This window comes from Leucoraja erinacea, chromosome 27, assembly GCF_028641065.1.
Source record: "Leucoraja erinacea ecotype New England chromosome 27, Leri_hhj_1, whole genome shotgun sequence".
NCBI lineage: Eukaryota > Metazoa > Chordata > Chondrichthyes > Rajiformes > Rajidae > Leucoraja > Leucoraja erinaceus.
The window spans coordinates 18,792,747-18,810,897 of NC_073403.1; the positions used below are offsets into that span (position 1 = coordinate 18,792,747).

The following is an 18,151-nucleotide window of genomic DNA, read 5'->3' on the forward strand; positions in this document are numbered from 1 at the left end:
TTTTCCTTTAAGGCATGAAGCTCGTCAACCAAGCTAGCACATCAGGACATGACAGGCAGCTCAACGCTGGCAAATGATCAAACCCAGCAACTAACATGAGAGCTTTAGATGGTCAGATAATCCCTAGCGTACATTCATTTAATTTAACTCCCCCTCACGATAACCCCCACGTTTAGCTATTTCTCAATCAATGCAAACAATCCTTCACTATTTACCTTTTAAAAACCTTGCATAATCTGAGAATCCTCAAAGAGATCCTCTTATCCAATGTGCTTTGAATGAAAAAACAATTCCCATTTTCACAGAGTTTCTTTGGAAAACCATGGCCACTGTATCGTGAACTTTAACTGCGACCTATCATTAGTTTTATTGGGGTTTTTTCCTTTAATGTGACATTTACAGTTGCCTGATTGACTGATATCCTCTCTCAAGATGACCGGCAGCTTTGAGACTGTGGTCAAGCCATTTGATGCACTGTGTTCCCATTGATGATTAAATAAGCCGATTGTGAAAAGGCAGAGTGTGCTATAAGTGTAATGGCTAAAAGCCTCATTGACTAATGCTGTAAGGTGATGTATGATTCTGTGGACGTGTTTATGATGCAAAAGCATTGGCTTTTATTGTGGCACATTCCTATCCACAGCCAAAGACATTATTCACATCAGTCATCGGCCACAGCTTCCCACTCATCCCAATCAGCACTGAGTGTCTTGTCCTATTCTACTGATGATTCAAGGCAGCAGGCCCACTGGCAGTTAGGGAGGCATGGTGGCACTGCGGTAGAGCTGCTGCCTTACAGTGCCAGAGACGCGGGTTCGATCCTGACTACGGGTGCTGGCGGTACAGAGTTTGTATGTTCTCCGCGTGACCCATGTGGATTTTCTCCGGTTTGCTCCCACATTACAAAAATGTATAGGTTTGTAGGTTAATTGGCTTTGGTAAAATTGTAAATTGTCCCTAGTAAGTGTAGAATGGCTTTAATGTCAAGGGATCGCTTGGCGGAGTGGACTCGGTGGACCAAAGGGCCTGTTTCCGCGCTGTTTCTCTAAACTTAACTAACTAAACAACAGAAAATGCTGGAACTGCACTACAAGTTAGGAGAATGGCACGGGGAGGCTTTGGAGGAAAAAAGAGTCCGGCTGAGCAAATGGGTAGGAAGAAACTGCAGATGCTGGTTTACACTGAAGATAGACACAAAATGCTGGAGTAACTCAGTGGGTCAGGCAACATCTCTGGAGAAATAGAATAGGTGACGTTTCAGGTTGAGACCCTTCTTCAGACAGTCAAGGGAGAATGGGGGAGAGGCACCTCTAGTTTCCCTCCCCCCCCCCACCAACTCTCAGTCTGAAGGGTCTAAACCCAAAACGTCCCCTATTCCTTTTCTTCAGTGATGCTACCTGACCCGCTGAGTCAGTAGGCAAGGACATGGGAAATGAGAAAAGATATGGACAAAACCTGAAGTCATCATGTTTGTTGATATAAAAAGAAATCCGAATATTCGGTTTAACTGGTGAAAGATTGAAAGTGCAAGACTAACTTAGTGGATCACGCTGCCTAACTCACTGAGTTACTCCTGCATTTTGTGTCTATCTTTGGTGTAAACCAACATCTGCAGTTCTTTGTTTCTACATAAAGATTGAAAGGATTCAATTTAAGTCATAGAGCGTTACAGTAGTACAGTACTTGGTAGTATGTGTATATATACACACTGAACTTTTTTTCCCCTCTCTCATTTATCATATTGTTTATAGTGTACTATGTTTACATATTCTGGTGTGCTGCAGCAAGTAAGAATTTAATTGTTCTATCTAGGACATATGACAATAAAACACTCTTGACTCTTGACTCATGTTGGTACGGAGTTTTACGTTCTCCCCGTGACCTGCGTGGGATTTCTCTGGGTGCTCCGGTTACCTGCCATACCCCAAAGACCTACAGGTTTGTAGATTAAGTGGCTTGGTAAAATTGTAAATTGGTCCTAGTGTGAATGGGATAGTGTTAGTGTGCGGGGATCGCTGGTCGGCACGGACTCGATGGAGGACTGTTTCTGCGCTGTATTTCTGAACTAAAGTAAAACCAAACTAAAACTTTCTAATGTACCAAGACAAGCCACACCAGGAACACATGTTTTACACTTGCCATGTATAAAGGCAGTCATCAGCTTCCTCATCTAACACATACATCATTGTTTTGAAGGTTCGCAGGAAAATTATTCAGTGAAGCATATTAATCTCTCCCTTAAATATCCAACTAAAAATTCAGATTTAACATTTATAAAAATAGATCTCTGTATCAGGTTTAAAGAGATAACCATCATTCACGACCCAAAACATCATCTATCCTTTTTCTCCAGAGATGCTGCCTGACCCGCTGAGTTACTCCAGTACTTTATGCCATACGGCGTGGGAACAGGGCCTTTGGCTCAATTTGCCACACTGGCCAAACATGTCCCAGCTACATTAGTTCCACCTGCCTGCCTTTGGCCTAAATCCCTCCAAACCTGTCCTATCCATGCACCTGTTATCCCTCCAAACCTGGGAACTATCCATTCCCTGGGTGCTTTGTTCATCAGATAATATACAGAAAGTCAAAGATATTCCCCAAGAGGAATTGATGGAAAGGGGTGGTGGTGAAGGCAGATACGATAGTGGCATTGAAGAGGCTTTTAGACAGGCACATGGATATGCAGGGGATGGAGGGATATGGATCTCGTGTGGGTAGGGGAGATTAGTTTAACTTGTCGTTATGTCCGGCAAGGACATTGTGGCCCTGTCCTTGTGCTGTACTGTTCTACATTCTACGAGAACACGTTATCCAACTTTCGCTCAGCTATTCCAATTCTCGTTTATTTTTCGATCCTAATTTCCACAATACCTGCTCCTTATAAGGGTTTTGTGTAGTACATTCGTTTCAGGTAGGCTTCACCTAACAAGTTCTTTGACTGATAAAAATCTGAGCTTAAATCTTCCAAATGAACAAAATAGGGGGTGACAGCTGTCATGCGATGTGGTCACTTTCTATGCCCACGCTTTGTTTCAAGGTTTATTCTAAAGGGTTTAGCTTTTAAAACAGCAGGAACGCAAGCTTGTAAATGACGCTGTGAACATGTGTGCAGCTGCATTGATTTCCACTGCTGTAACTACATCTCACCAGGCAGTAAATACAGTGCAGAAACTCTGAGGTTTTTTTTGTGCCAGCAGAAAGTACAGTTCAAAACAGCCACTCCATCTTTAAATAATGTTCAGACAGCAGCCAAACTGATTGAAATGCAAGTCGTTTCTGCACACCCGGGGTGTTAGTGTAACCTGGCAAAGATGTTTTTTCTCACCGAAATGCTCTGTGTCGTTCAGAGAGATGGCAAGGTAAAATACCTCACTCTCAGTACTGCTGGTGACAGGACAAGTTTAATCCTCGCCTTACTCTGTGCCTAGACTTGACACTTGGCATTAGCTTCTGCAGCCTTGCACTAACAGTTCTTCATTGTTCCTCTTCTCTCATTGTTTCACCGTTTCGAAGAGGGCTAAGCCAAAGTACACAGGAAACGAATAAGCTACAATTATTTCAGAGAATCTAGCAAAGCGTACAGAGTTGCAACAAAGCTTGTATTCCAATATAATTCCTTCTAATGAGCAGCTCAACAAACAGTACTGCTGTGCACTGTGATCAACATATCACCCTGGGTTATACTATGCGTCTGAAAACAACAACTAAATCCTCATTACAACAGACACTTTGTGGATAATAATGATTCAAGTAGCTCATTCATGACAGGAATCTTACCTCCTTTGCTTTGACTTGAGTCGGTCCCTCCAATAGATGCTAAACAACCCTCTTGTGAGGAGGCTCTATGAGGCTGACCATTAGCTCCCCAAGCTCAGAAATGTCTTTCTGCCTCCGCTCTCTGTGGGAAAGGAGCAGAGTCTCATGGCCCTCTCTCTTCTTCGAGAGGTCAAGCAAGCTGCACGCCAGCTGGCTGTTACTGAGTTCTTTAATGAGAAGAGAAGCTGACAGGTTTTATGTTTGACTGAGCAGTTTAATATGCCTACGGTCCTTCTCAGTGGCTTCTGTCCAGCTAAGTACTCCAAGCCTTGCTTTATACACACACACACACACAATTTGAATGGGCCAGAGTCTTCAATGGGGAGGTGTCACTGTCAGGTGATGTAATTGATATCAGCTACCTTACCTTCACTCTGTGTAGTTCTACTAGTTGCCTACCTCCACAGCCCTGAAAGCAAAACTATAATTGTACATTTCCCCTTACAGCTTAAACAACCTTTCAAACCTCCGTGTGAATTAGTGACGTTTTACTTCCTATCCGTTTTCCCTGCCAATGATTTTCCCTGGGTCCAAGTGGAAGATAACAGAATCTGCTTCTCATATCGTGGCAGGGTAATTATTGGTTCATGAACGCCCCTCAACAACTGGCCACTTAGGTAGGTTTGCATAACTATGATAATTTAACATTTGGAGGCTGGCTTTTTGTCTGGTACATCTAGCATCCCATTTTCGTAATACTGCACAAAAACCTTCATTCTAAATACCAAATGACTCAAGCAGTGATTATGTTCCTCTCCATTGCCGCCCCTCAATGGCAATACATCCCAGCAATCCCGTGAACATGTTCAGCTGAATTACTTGCTAGTTTGAAAAGAAGACTCGTCTTTATATAGTGCCTTTCACAATCTCCGGCCAATTCTTAGTGCTTTACAGTCATTTAAGTACTCTTGCAGCATAGTCACTGCATAGTCACAAACTCTTACATTTCTAGCAATGTGCTCATAGAACATAGAGCAGCATAGCACAGGACCGGGCCCTTCGGCCCACAACATCTATGCCAATCATGATTTCAGGTTGCACTATGGACTTCAGTTTTGCACTATTATTAGTATCAGTTTTTAATTAATTGTATTATTAATTGTTATATATTTATATCTGTGTATTATTGAATTTATAGGCCTGTTGAGCCGCAGCAAGTAAGGTTTTCTGGCACAGTGGCACAGCGGTAGAGATGCTGCCTAACAGTGCCAGAGACCCGGGTTCGATCCTAACTACGGGTGCTGCAGTGGAGAAATGTGTGCATACCAGGGTAGGATGTGGGTGGGCACTGGAAAGAGAGAATGAGTCGTGAATATCTCTTTGGACCAAGATCGGACTTTTCAGAGACTTGAACGTTACAAGACGGCACCAGAACGTGGCAACACCCTGCGTGCTGTTCCAGAAGAAGATGTCTTGTAGTCATGTACCGTATGATTTGACTGAATAGCATGCAGAACAGATCTATCTCTGTACAAACGACAATAGATAGACCATGTGCAGGGAGGAACTGCAGATGCTGGTTTAAACTGAAGAGAGACACAAAAAGCTGGAATTTCTCAGCTGGCCAGGCAGAATCTCTGGAGAGAAGTTTTGGGTCGAGACCCTTCGTCAGACTGGTTAGGGATAAGGAAAACGAGAGATAGACACGATGATGTGGAGAGATGAAGAACTATGAATAAAAGATATGCAAAAAAGTAACAAAGATAAAGAAAACAGGCCATTAGCTGCTTGTAGGGTGAAAGCGAGAAGCTAGTGCAAAATGGGTGGGGGAGGGATAGAGAGAGAGGGAATGCCGGGACTACCTGAAGTGAGAGAAATCAATATCCATACCACTGGCTGTCAGCTTCCCAAACGAAATATGAGATGCGGTTCCTCCAATTTGCGTTTAGTCTCACTCTGACAATGGAGGAGACCGAGGACAGAGAGGTCTGTGTAGGAATGGGAAGGAGAATTAAAGTGTCCAGCAACCGGGAGGTCAGGTTTGTTCACGCGGGCTGTGCGAGGGTGTTCCGCGAAACAATCGTCCAGTCTACGTTTGGTCTCACCGATGTATAAGGGCAAATCTTGAACAACGGATACAGTAAATGAGGTTGGAGGAGGTGCAGGTGAACCTCTGCCTCACCTGAAAGGACTGTTTTGGTCCCTGGACAGAGTCGAGGGAGGAGGTATAGGAGGAGGTATAGGGATAGGTGTTGCATCTTCTGCGGTTGCAAAGGAAAGTACCGGGGGAGGGGGTGGTTCCCCTCCGCAGCCCTGGTTAACTCATCCCTTCCCACCGAAACCACCCCCTCCCCAGGTACCTTCCCCAGGTAGCCCCAGCATTCCCTCTCTCTCTTTCCCTCCCCACAGTGACTAGTGGGGTACCGCAAGGCTCAGTGCTGGGACCCAGCTATTTACAATATATATTAATGATCTGGATGAGGGAATTGAAGGCAATATCTCCATGTTTGCGGATGACACTAAGCTGGAGGGCGGTGTTAGCTGTGAGGAGGATGCTAGGAGACTGCAAGGTGACTTGGATAGGCTGGGTGAGTGAGCAAATGTTTGGCAGATGCAGTATAATGTGGATAAATGTGCGGTTATCCATTTTGGTGGCAAAAATGGGAAAGCAGACTATTATCTAAATGGTGGCCGATTGGGAAAGGGGGAGATGCAGCGAGACCTGGGTGTCATGGTACACCAGTCATTGAAGGTAGGCATGCAAGTGCAGCAGGCAGTAAAGAAAGCGAATGATATGTTAGCTTTCATTGCAAAAGGATTTGAGTATAGGAGCAGGGAGGTTCTACTGCAGTTGTACAGGGTCTTGGTGAGACCACACCTGGAGTATTGCGTACAGTTTTGGTCTCCAAATCTGAGGAAGGACATCATTGCCATAGAGGGAGTGCAGAGAAGGTTCACCAGACTGATTCCTGGGATGTCAGGACTGTCTTATGAAGAAAGACTGGATAGACTTGGTTTATACTCTCTAGAATTTAGGAGATTGAGAGGGGATCTTATAGAAACTTACAAAATTCTTAAGGGGTTGGACAGGCTAGATGCAGGAAGATTGTTCCCGATGTTAGGGAAGTCCAGGACAAGGGGTCACAGCTTAAGGATAAGGGGGAAATCCTTTAAAAACCGAGATGAGAAGAACATTTTTCACACAGAGAGTGGTGAATCTCTGGAACTCTCTGCCACAGAGGGTAGTTGAGGCCAGTTCATTGGCTATATTTAAGAGGGTGTTAGATGTGGCCCTTGTGGCTAAGGGGATCAGGGGGTATGGAGAGAAGGCAGGTACGGGATACTGAGTTGGATGATCAGCCATGATCATATTGAATGGCCGTGCAGGCTCGAAGGGCCGAATGGCCTACTCCTGCACCTAATTTCTATGTCTATGTTTCTATGTTAACTTTCTCTCCACTTCAACAGTTACAGCCTGACTGCTGAGTATTTCCGTAATTTTCTGTTTTATTCCAAACAAAAATGCCAAATGCATTCACAAGCACGGGAATAGGCAACTCCAAAGATCGTTCACTGTATAGGAAGCACTTTGAAATATTTGCAATGGGAACAATATGAGACATTGCATTATTGCAAGTTTTGCTTTCAGATAGTGTAATATTATGCTCAGCTATGTAAACGAATTGATCACAAAAGAATAATGAATTAAAATAACATTCCAATTTATGCCGGATGTCAAAAAGCACAAAGCGAATGTCTGACTGATGCATAATCCTTATCTGAATACCACAACGAAAATACTGGTTTATTGAAAGGAAGGTGCGTTCTTATTACCCCAAACATCTAAAGTAGCCTGATTTCAAAGGAGGTCCAATCAATCAGTCAGTGCATTGAGAGGTCCTCTATTATTATTCCATACTGATGCAAAACAAAAATAAATGTTAGCGTATACAGTATAATGTTACAGATAATCATCAAGCCTCCAGTTTTTGACAAATTACTTCTGTTTCATCAATATGTTTCCTTTTCAAGATCTTGATTAAATCATCATTTTGCGATTGACCCTCTGTTTTCCATGGATGCAACGGTTTATTTCTAACATGTCCCAAAAAGTTTACGGCAGATAGTTTACAGTGTGTACTTGGGTTAAAGGAGGACCCTGAACCCCAGTGAATATCAGAACATTTAAACATTAAAAAGTTGATAGCTCCGATAAAAGGTGACGCATTAGGATGCAGTTGTACAGGTTAGTGGTGATACCACACCTGTGTATAGTTGAGGTCTACACATACAGGAAGGAGGTTATTAATGTGTAGGACAGCACTGCAGATGCTGGTTTAAACAGAAGATAGACACAAAATGCTGGAGTAACTCAGCAGAACAGGCAGCATTTCTGGAGAGAAGAAATGGGTGACGTTTCGGGTCGAGACCCTTTTTCAGACTGTCATTAAGTTGGAAAAGGTACAGAAGAGGTTGACCAGGATGCCACCTAGGCTTGTGGGCTTAAGTTATAGGGAGAGGTTGCAAAGGCTGGAACATTTTTCTTTGGAGAGTATCATGAGGGGCATGGATAAAGTGAACACTACCAATCTTTATCCCTGGGTAGAGGATGGCATTGGCTTATGTGGAGAAGGGAGAGATTTGTGTGAGAAAGAACTGCAGATGCTGGTTTAAATCGAAGGTAGACACAAAATGCTGGAGTAACTCAGCGTTTGAGGCAGCATCTCTGGAGAGAAGGAATGGGCTTCTTCAGAGATTTAACAGGGACCACAGGGGTACCTTTTTCACTCATAGGATTGTCAGTATCTGGAAGAAGGTGCCAGAGGAAGCTATAGAAGCGGATACAATTGTGACTTTTAATAGACATTTGAACAGACATATGGATAAGAAAGATTTAGAGGGATAAGGGCCAAATGTAAGCAAATGCAACTAGCCCAATTTGCCAACCTTGTCAGCATAGACCAGTTGAGGCGAAGGGGCTGTTTCTGTACAGTACAGCTCAAAGACTTTGTGACTCGAACATTAGAGCAAGTTCATGCACTGATATTTACTGCTGACTCCATGGGAGATCCAGCAGCATTTTCCCTGCCGTGGGTGAAAGCAACGTTGAATACACTGTTCAGTAGACTTGCTGTTGTGCCGCTCTTAATTAAAGTCGCCAAATTTAAGTCACCGGATGGTTTCAAATTACAACCTGTATGTCGAAAGCAGATATCGAGGCATTAAATGGATCTTCAAAATAAAGTGCATCAAATGAAAAGAAGTGACGATAATGTAATCTATCTGAAGATAGTAATGGCATCCTGCAAAGAAGCTTGTCATCGAGTTAATGGAATCGCAATTATGGGACAAAATCTTGAAAGTTAATCGATCCTCTTTAAAGTTAACAAATCCTCTAGCCTACCACCCACCTTCAGTTTTTAGCAGAAATAATCAACAGCAGCATCTCAAGGTTTTTAATTCCGATGGAAGTATGGAAAAAATCTGGTAAGGAGACTGCTAAGCTGGTGCCGATGTAACTGTGGAATAATAAATATTTGTTTGTGAACCTTATGCAGTTGATTAAAGGGAAGGCCTAGATCCAGGGTATAGAATAAGTCAGCTCTATCAAGTGGGATTTATTATTTGGAAAATACGTGTTAAAGCATTCCTGTTCAGTTATTAATGACCAAATATTATGCAAATACATCTATTTAAGGCCTAATCAATCATATTTGTGTGCAATGCATGAGACATTGTTTCTTCACGTCCTAGTATTAAAAGACTGGTAATAAACAACACCATAAAAACACAATCTCACGCTAATCTGCACGTCTGCACAACAAAAGAGCTTCTGCATAAGCAACATAGATTGCCAAAAGTCTAAATAATTAAAAAGACCACGATCAGTAAATAAAGCAGCAATACTAATCCCAATAACAATTGAGTTTTTTGCAAGTATCATTCATTTCTATAAATGGAACATTGAGGGGTAATTCTCACAGCAATGTTCAGTAAGCAGATTTTCCAACAGGCTCTGTTATACTCATGTGTGGGAAGTAAAATCTAATAGCCACAAACTGTGGCTATTAGATCAACAACCTCCGTTTCCTTTCACGTCATATAATAGTTAAATTCGTAAGCAATCGCAATATATGTGCCTTCATAACTAAGTTTAAATATATCTAAATATAATTTTTGCTTCAAACTGATGTTCCGGATTAATTTTGACTGATGCATTAATTCCAGCCCATGTTTCCCTCCAATGCTGCTAATGAACAATAGTTCACAAAGCAGATCTATTGCCCATCTGGAATCACTTGATGCGTAGGGATAGTGTCTGTCTTACAATGCCAAATACCCAGGTGATCATCCAAAACCTGTACCTCCTTCTTGCTTTTTCCCCATATCCCTTGATTCCGTTCATCCAAAGAGCTAAATCTAACTCTCTCTTGAAAACACCCAGTCAAGTGGCTTCCTGTGGCAGAGAATTCCATAGATTCACAACGCTCTGGGTGAATTCTTCTAAACGGTGACCCCCCTAGTTCTGGACTCCCCCAGCATGGGGAACATTTTTCCTGCATCTAGCCTGTCCAATCCCTTAAGAATTTTATATGTTTCTATAAGATATCCTCTCATCCTTCTAAATTCCAGTGAATACAAGCCCAGTCAGTCCATTCTCTCCTCATATGTCAGTCCCACCATCCCGGGAATTAACCTGGTGAACCTACGCTGGACTCCCTCAATAGCAATAATGTTCTTCCTCAAATTAGGAGACCAAAACTGCACACAATACTCCAGGTGTGGTCTCACCAGTGTCCTGTACAACTGCAGTAGGACCTCCTTGCTCCTAAACTCAAATCCTCTCGCAATGAAGGCCAAGATGCCATTAGCTTTCTTCGCTGCCTGTTGTACCTGCATGCTTACTTTCAGTGATTGATGTACAAGGACACCCAGGTCTTGTTGGACCACCCCTATTCCTAATCTGACACCATTCAGATAATAATCTGCCTTCTGTGTGGAGTGATATTTTCTCCCTGTAACCGCAAGAGTTTCTTCCAGGTTCCACGATTTCCTTCCACATCCCAAAGGCGTGTGGGTTTGCAGGTTAATTGTTCTTTGTAAATGGCCCCAAGTGTGTAGGGAGTGGATGAGAAAGTGGGATAACGGAGAACGAGTGCGAACCAGTGATCAATGGTCAGTGTGGACTCGTTGAGCCAAAGGGCCTGTTTCCGGGCTGTATCTTTCAAAGTGCCGCATTCTTTAACATCTCACCTGCCTCTCGCTGACGAAACATCTATGCTGCAACTTTCCTTAACCATCTGACCAAGTTGTGGCCAAATCCCGGCTCAAGCCCAGCTTCATGAGCATCAACTTAAATCAAATGGCACTCAACTTTTTAATATATTATTCCACTGGTCTCTTTGTGACCTATAATTTAGTCCAAATGGCTTCAATCTTATTCCCTGTAGCAGTGGGGGATAGCGTATCATGGAAATTTAAACGAGGCAACAATCTGGTTATTTGTCCTAGGCAGCACTATTCCCATCCTGACTTCCAGTCTATCTGTGTGTGGAACTTGCACACTTGTGACTGTGGTGATGGGTTTCCTCTCTGGCCCTCTGGTTAACGGTGGCCAATTATCCACACCGTTATGGAAGATATCCACACCGTTATCATGGAATATGCAAACAGTCTGAAGAAGGGTCCCGACCCAAAACGTCATCTATCCATGTTCTCCTGAGATGCTGTCAAACAGAATTAAGGGGTATGGAGAGAAAGCAGGAACAGGGTACTGATTCTGGAAGATCAGCCATGATCATATCGCATGGTAGTGCTGGCTCAAAGGGCCGAATGGCCTTCTCCTGTACCTTTTTTCTATGTTTCTATGCTTGTATGACCTGCTGAGTTACTCCAGTACTTTGTATCTTTTTCCGCTCAGATGAACCTGGCCAGCTGGGCTGCGAGAGGCGCCGCGGTGCATGTAGTCAGAGCGTTGACGGTGAGAGGCAAGGGTCACCGTGTCTGGATCGAATTGCCCATGGAGTGGCCGCTGGAGGCCCTGCAACAGCTGGGGAATGACTGGATCAGGCATCTCTGAAGACCCCACAGAGGCAAGACAAGTGTGTGAATCAAGAGGTGTGTGGATTAAGGTCACGTGTCACAGACAGAACAATGAAATTCTTACTTGCAGCAGCACAACAGAATATGTAAACATGGTACACTGTAAACAATATAATAAATGAGAGAAAAAAAGTTCAATATGTGTATATATGCACATACTCACAAATACACATATATATATAGATCATATATATTATTGTTATTATTGCACTGTTGTGTTTGTTGTGTGTATGTATGTGTGCATGTGTATATACACATGCACACATACGTATACACAAAAAACAAACAATAATAGTGCAATATATACATTAGTGTATATATATATATATATATTATTGCACTATTATTACGTATTTTTGTGTGTGCACCAACATGTGTGCGTGTACACACACACACACACCCACACACGTACACACAAAAAACAAACGATAATTGCACCATAAGAACAATAATAGTTATTATTCTATCAGGCATGGATCAGGCATGTCCTGCATCGGCAGGGTGCAGAACACCAACATCATCGGCAGGCCAGGCTGATCACTGCTTCACCGACCCAGTGCTGCCTGCAAGACAATAGGCATTTAAGCCCAAGATAAGATGACGTTTTTAAGAACTTTGAGACCTGAAGGATACAAGATGACACCAGAAACGTGTTGACGCTTGTGTACTGCCTCATTGTAATCTATTATTTCGATACTACACAGATACTACCACAAAACATTTGGACGGGTACATGGATAGGAAAGGTTTAGAGGGCTATGGGGCAAACACCGGCAGGTGATGCCAGTTTAGATAGGGTATGTTGGTCAGCATGGGCAATTTGGGCTGAAGGGCCTGTTTCCATTCTCTATGACTCGACGACACTCTTGTACTTAGCAATGATTGTGCTTAGATATAGTAAGATTTTTTACTGATTTGAATGCAAAAAAGGATTTCACTGACCTACGTACTTGTGACAATAAGTAGCATTGAACCATTGACTGTATAATGGTCAAACTAATCATTATCGTGGAAATAAGCTGTGTTTTGTATGGACTTCATTTTGGTTGCACTATTATGGTTGGGCTACTTTAGTATTATTGATTATTAATTTAATGTTTGACTGATTATTATATATTTATGAGTGTATTATTGTGTTAATGGGCCTGTAAAGTTACAGCAAGAACGTCATTGTTCCATTGCCAGTACTCGCGACAATTAAACACTCTTGACTCTTGATTTGAAATAAGGGTGTTCCCAGTAAATTGAAGTAGATGATTTATTCATGATCAAATGCAGAGGAAGCTAACTTACATTCAATGTTTTGTGCTTTTACGCGGAAACCAACAGAGAATATAAGCAAGCGCGAGGAAGAAATTTAGAAAACCAATAGTTAAAAATACAGAAAATAATAGACCAAGTAAATACCCCCCCCCCCCCGCACTCGCGCTAACAGAGGGGCGGAGGGGGGAGAGAGAGGAGAGAGAGGAGGGGGGGGAGGAGAGAGGGGGGGGAGAGAGAGAGGGGGGGGGGAGAGGGGGGGGGGGGGAGAGGGGAGGAGAGGGGGGGGGGGGAGGAGAGGGAGGGGGGGGGGAGAGAGAGGGGGGAGAGAGGGGAGGGAGAGAGGGGAGGGGAGAGAGAGGGGTGCTGAGGGGGGTGAGATGAGGGGCGGGGGCAGAGGTGGGGAGCAGGGAAGGGGTAGGGGTGTGTGTGGGGAGGGGAGGGGGATTTAGGGAGGGGTTTAGGGGAGGGACGGTGGGGGAGGGGATGGAGGGGGGAGGAGAGGGGGGGGGGAAAGGGGGGGGAGGAGGAGGGAGCGGGGGGAGGAGGAGAGGGGGGAGGAGGAGGAGGGGAGGGGGGAGGAGGAGGAGGAAGAAGGGGGGGGGGAGGCAGAACCGAGAGGGGGGGGAGGAGAGGGGGGGAGAGTGGGGGGGGAGAGGAGAGCAGGGGGGAGAGGGAGGGAGGAGGGGAGGAGAGGGGGAGAGGGGGGAGGAGGGGGGGGAGAGGAGGGGGGGGGGGAGGAGGGGGGGGAGGAGGAGGGGGGGGAGGAGAGGGGGGGAAGGAGAGGGGGGGGAGGAGAGGGGGGGGAGGAGAGGGGGGAGAGGAGAGGGGGGAAGAGGAGGGGGGGGGAGAGGGGGGGAAGGAGAGGGGGGGAAGGAGAGGGGGGAAGGAGGGGAGGGGGGGAGGAGGGAGGGGTAGGGGGGGGGGTGGGGAGGAGAGGGAGGGGGAGGGGGGAGGAGAGGGGGGAAGGAGAGGGGGGGAGGGAGGAGGGGGAGGGGAGGAGGGGGAGGGAGAGGGGGGAAGGAGAGGGGGGAAGAGGAGGGGGGGAGGGGGGGGAAGGAGGGGGGGGAGGAGAGGGGGAAAGGAGGGGGGGGGGAGAGAGGGGGAAGGAGGGGGGGAAGGAGAGGGGGGGAGGAGGGGGGGGGAGGAGAGGGGGGGAGGAGAGGGGGGGAAGGAGAGGGGGGGAAGGAGAGGGAGAGAAGGAGAGGGGAGAGAAGGAGGAGGAGAGAGAGAAGGAGAGGGAGAGGGAGGGGGGAGAGGAGAGGGAGGGGGGAGAGGAGAGGGAGGGGGGAGGGAGAGGGAGGGGAGAGGAGAGGGGGGGAGAGGAGAGGGGGGGAGAGGAGAGGGGGGAGGGAGGAGAGGGGGAGGGGGAGAGGGGGAGAGGAGGGGAGAGAGGGGGGGGGAGGGGGGGAGGGGAGGGAGGGGGGGGAGAGGAGAGGGAGGGGGGAGAGGAGAAGGAGGGGGGGGGGAGAGAGAGTGCCTTTTCACTTCAACCCCAACCCAAACAATCATCTGCAGGCAGTGCTTTTTTACCTCTAACCATATTTTCATTTTCAAACCAAATTAAGGGTACTCACAGTGCTGTAGACATTTGTCAGTGTCATTCAAAGCTCTGATTGAGGCACACCACTTGCAGAGACACCACTTGGAGACTGGTTGAGGCACACCACTTCCTGGTTTTATATTCCCTCCCTCTCCCTCCAGCGGGGGCAGCAGAAAGAATGGGGAATGTTGTAAAAACATTAATATCTCTGTCAATTTTCATCGACAGGAAAAATCCTCGGCACACATGCGGCGTAGGCGGGCTCTGAGCGAGGTGGCCAAAAATGACGGCCGTAGGTAACGGCGTACTCTCGGAAACCGCAGCACAGAAAGCCAAAACCGGTCAAGAACAGAGTTTTAGTAATATAGATAGATATCAGAAGATGGAAAATAAATCGGCACTATCTTTACGATGACTGCTTCAATGGGTCTTGTCCTTCAGACACAACCTTTTTGGTGGAATATTCTCACCAACAGCAGAGACATTTTAAACAGTCGGTGTCTGGTGCACCTATTGTACTTTCTGTCATCCTCACCACCTAGAAATTAATTAGCAGCTGAGGCGAAAGGCACTAGGTGCAATTGAATTAACTGTACTCAAGGAAAGATCATTCCTTGGAGCACTGCATCAGAGCAGAGAATGCAAATGTAGTCAATTAAGTCTTGGACCCGCATCTCAGTGTGGGGAATTGCATGGAAGAGAGGCTTCAAGATGAGGGTGTGTCATGGATAGGGAGAGAGACAGGATGTTGATTGTTGCTGGCGATGGAGGCTGCAATCCTTGGCCCATGCTCCACAAACTCCATGAGGATATTTTTGGGTTGGGGAGAGCGGTGGCGTGAAGTGGGGGGGTGAGGTACGGTCACTGGGGATCATTGAATGGGGAATTAGAACGTGCATGGGTTCCGAGCTTGCATGGGGTTGGCTTGCAGCGTGCAGTGGGTGCTATATGAGGCAACATTTGAGGCCTGTAGAAGGGCCAGCAGTTGATTAACTTGAAGAGAGTTGAATTCCCCCTAACATCATGAAGACGCAGGTCACACCACATACTTCACCTTACCTGTCTCTTTTTCACGTCTAACCTCTGTCTCTTACTCCACCCATCTGCCACTTCACCTGTATCCACCTATCACTTGCCAGGCTTTGTCCTGCCCCCAGCTCTCTTTGTCAGCTTTTTCTCCCTGCTCCAATCACTCTGAAGAAGGGTCCCGATCCGAAACATTGTCTCTCCATTCCCTCCACAGATACTGCCTGACGTTGCTTGTGTTCTTCCAGCATTTTGTGTTTTGCTCACGATTCCAGCATCTGGAGTTGCTTGTGTCTCCAGGTCTCACCCTACTGTGAGCAGCAGGAGTGACTGGCCCATTCCAAAGATCCTGGAGGTGGCATTAAGCCACGCATTCTATAGTGTTGAGTGGACACCTCCAGGTCCACTATCCTTTGCACAACAGGTGCACAGAGGTTCAGGTTTAGGTTTGTTATTTTCACGTGTACGGAGAAACAGTGAAAAGCTTTGTTTCACAAGCTATCCAATCATTGCAGATAATACTATACATAAGATAGACACAAAATGCTGGAGTAACTCAGCAGGCTGGCAGCATCTCTGGAGAGAAGGAATGGGTGACATTTCAGGTCTAGACCCTTCATCATACTATACATAAATACAATCAAGCCAACCTCAAGTACAAGAGTTTCCTCCAGATGCTCTGGTTGTCTACCACACCTCAAAGATCTGCAGGTGTGTAGGCCTCTCTAAATTGTCCCCAGTGTGCAGGGAATGGATGAGAAAGTGGGTTTACATTAAACACGTGTGAACAGGTGATTGATGGTTGCCGCAGATATGTTGGGCTAAAGGGCCTGTTTCCAATCTATATCTTTAAATTAAATGTACATTAAATTATGAGGAGCATAGATAGGATTTCCAGTCAGAACCTTTTCCCCAGAATGAAAATGGCCAACACTAGAGGACATAACTATACGGTGATACGGTGAACCATACGGGTCTCATGGGAGACCCCTTCCACCCCTGCAACGGACTGTTCCAGCTGCTATGGTCAGGCAAACGCCTCCGTTGCCATGCGGTGAGGGAAGGAGAGGTTGATGGAGGCAATTCGGACTGTAAACGAAAACTTTAAACGTTTTTACATTATTTAGAGTAGTGGTGTTATGGTGATAATTTGCTTTTGCTGGAAGCATTGCATTGCCTGGGGCGGTGACAAATGGACTTGGACTTGAGGGAAGGAAGGTTTAATGGAGATATGCAGGAAAATTTTAATTTTACACAGAGAGTGGTGGGAGCCTGGAACGCATTGCCTGGGGCGGTGGTGGGGGCAACAATAGCGACATTTAAGAGGCTTTTACATGCAAGGCAGAGAGGAATATGGATCATGGACAGGCAGATGAGACCTGGTTGCACAAACATTGAGATCGTGGTTGCACAAACATTGTGGGCAGAAGGGCCCATCCTTGTTCTACATTCTAAGTTCTATGATAAACAGTGAGCGAATCCTAGAATGAACATTGCAGCCTCCTGATCCACACAGTAAGGCCATGGTAATCCATTACATTCAATTTTTTCCCAAGAACTAGATTATGCAGCCCACAAAAACAGAGCGCCATGCCACCTATTTACCAGATCCTCGTCTCAACAGGTTTCTTAAATTGTAAAATTGGAGCGTGTTTATTTAACTCTCTGAAAGACCCTTTGTTAAATAGGGTGGCCACAAACAGAGGGCTGATTCTCCCAAATGCACCAGTGATTGTTGATGCCCATTAACCTAGAGCAAAAGTGATACTGTGCTCAAGAACCAAAATCATTCAAAGAGGACGTATTTAGCACGCATTCTCTCTCGCTGTCAAAATGATATACTGACCGAAAGCAACCTACTGGTATTTTATGTGCGCTCCACTCACACGGAGAAATAACCTCAGGAGTCCGGCTGTGTTCCATAAACAACTTCTCTTGCGCCCATGATGAACACGCTCCTTCACAAAATGTGTAAATTAAGAACATTTCTTTCTCCAGTGTGAATTTACTTTGTCAGAGTAGGATCTTCACCGTAATTGGTTAAGTGAGAATAAATGCGAACTTGAACTTGAACTTGAGCTATTCACTCTTTACAAATGGAAAATAAATGAATCCTTAATTGGGTATTGTAGATGTGAACTGCAAATGCCTGCCCCATTCAGTCCCATCAAAGTGACAAGTTACAGAGCAATCCTGAGCTGCCATCTAACTTATTGGCGAGCCTCGGACTCTCTTTAACCGAACTTTACCTTCCACTATACATTATCCTCTTTGTGCTGTATTAGGACACTGTTGATGGTTCGATTGCAAACATGTATAGTCTTTGTGTTGACTGGTCAGCACGCAACAAAAAGCTTTTCACTCTACCTCGGTACAAGTGACAATAAACAAAACTAATAATTGTTCTCTACATCTTTTCTCACATACATTTTACCTTCCAACGTAATCTGGTTTAAGGTA

At 45.3% G+C, this 18,151-nt stretch overlaps 1 protein-coding gene across 2 annotated transcripts in view; it reads right to left on the reverse strand.

Moving 5' to 3' along the window:
- Positions 1–18,151, reverse strand: part of mpp2b (MAGUK p55 scaffold protein 2b) — a 528,409-nt gene that overhangs the window by 176,347 nt on the left and 333,911 nt on the right. The window contains exon 1 of one of the 2 annotated variants that reach the window (XM_055657233.1): positions 3,781–4,922. The exons of the other annotated variant lie outside the window; for it this stretch is intronic. The gene's annotated coding sequence lies outside the window, so the exon portion shown is untranslated. Of the gene's footprint in view, positions 1–3,780; positions 4,923–18,151 lie in introns of those variants that run through there. 2 annotated transcript variants of the gene reach the window in all.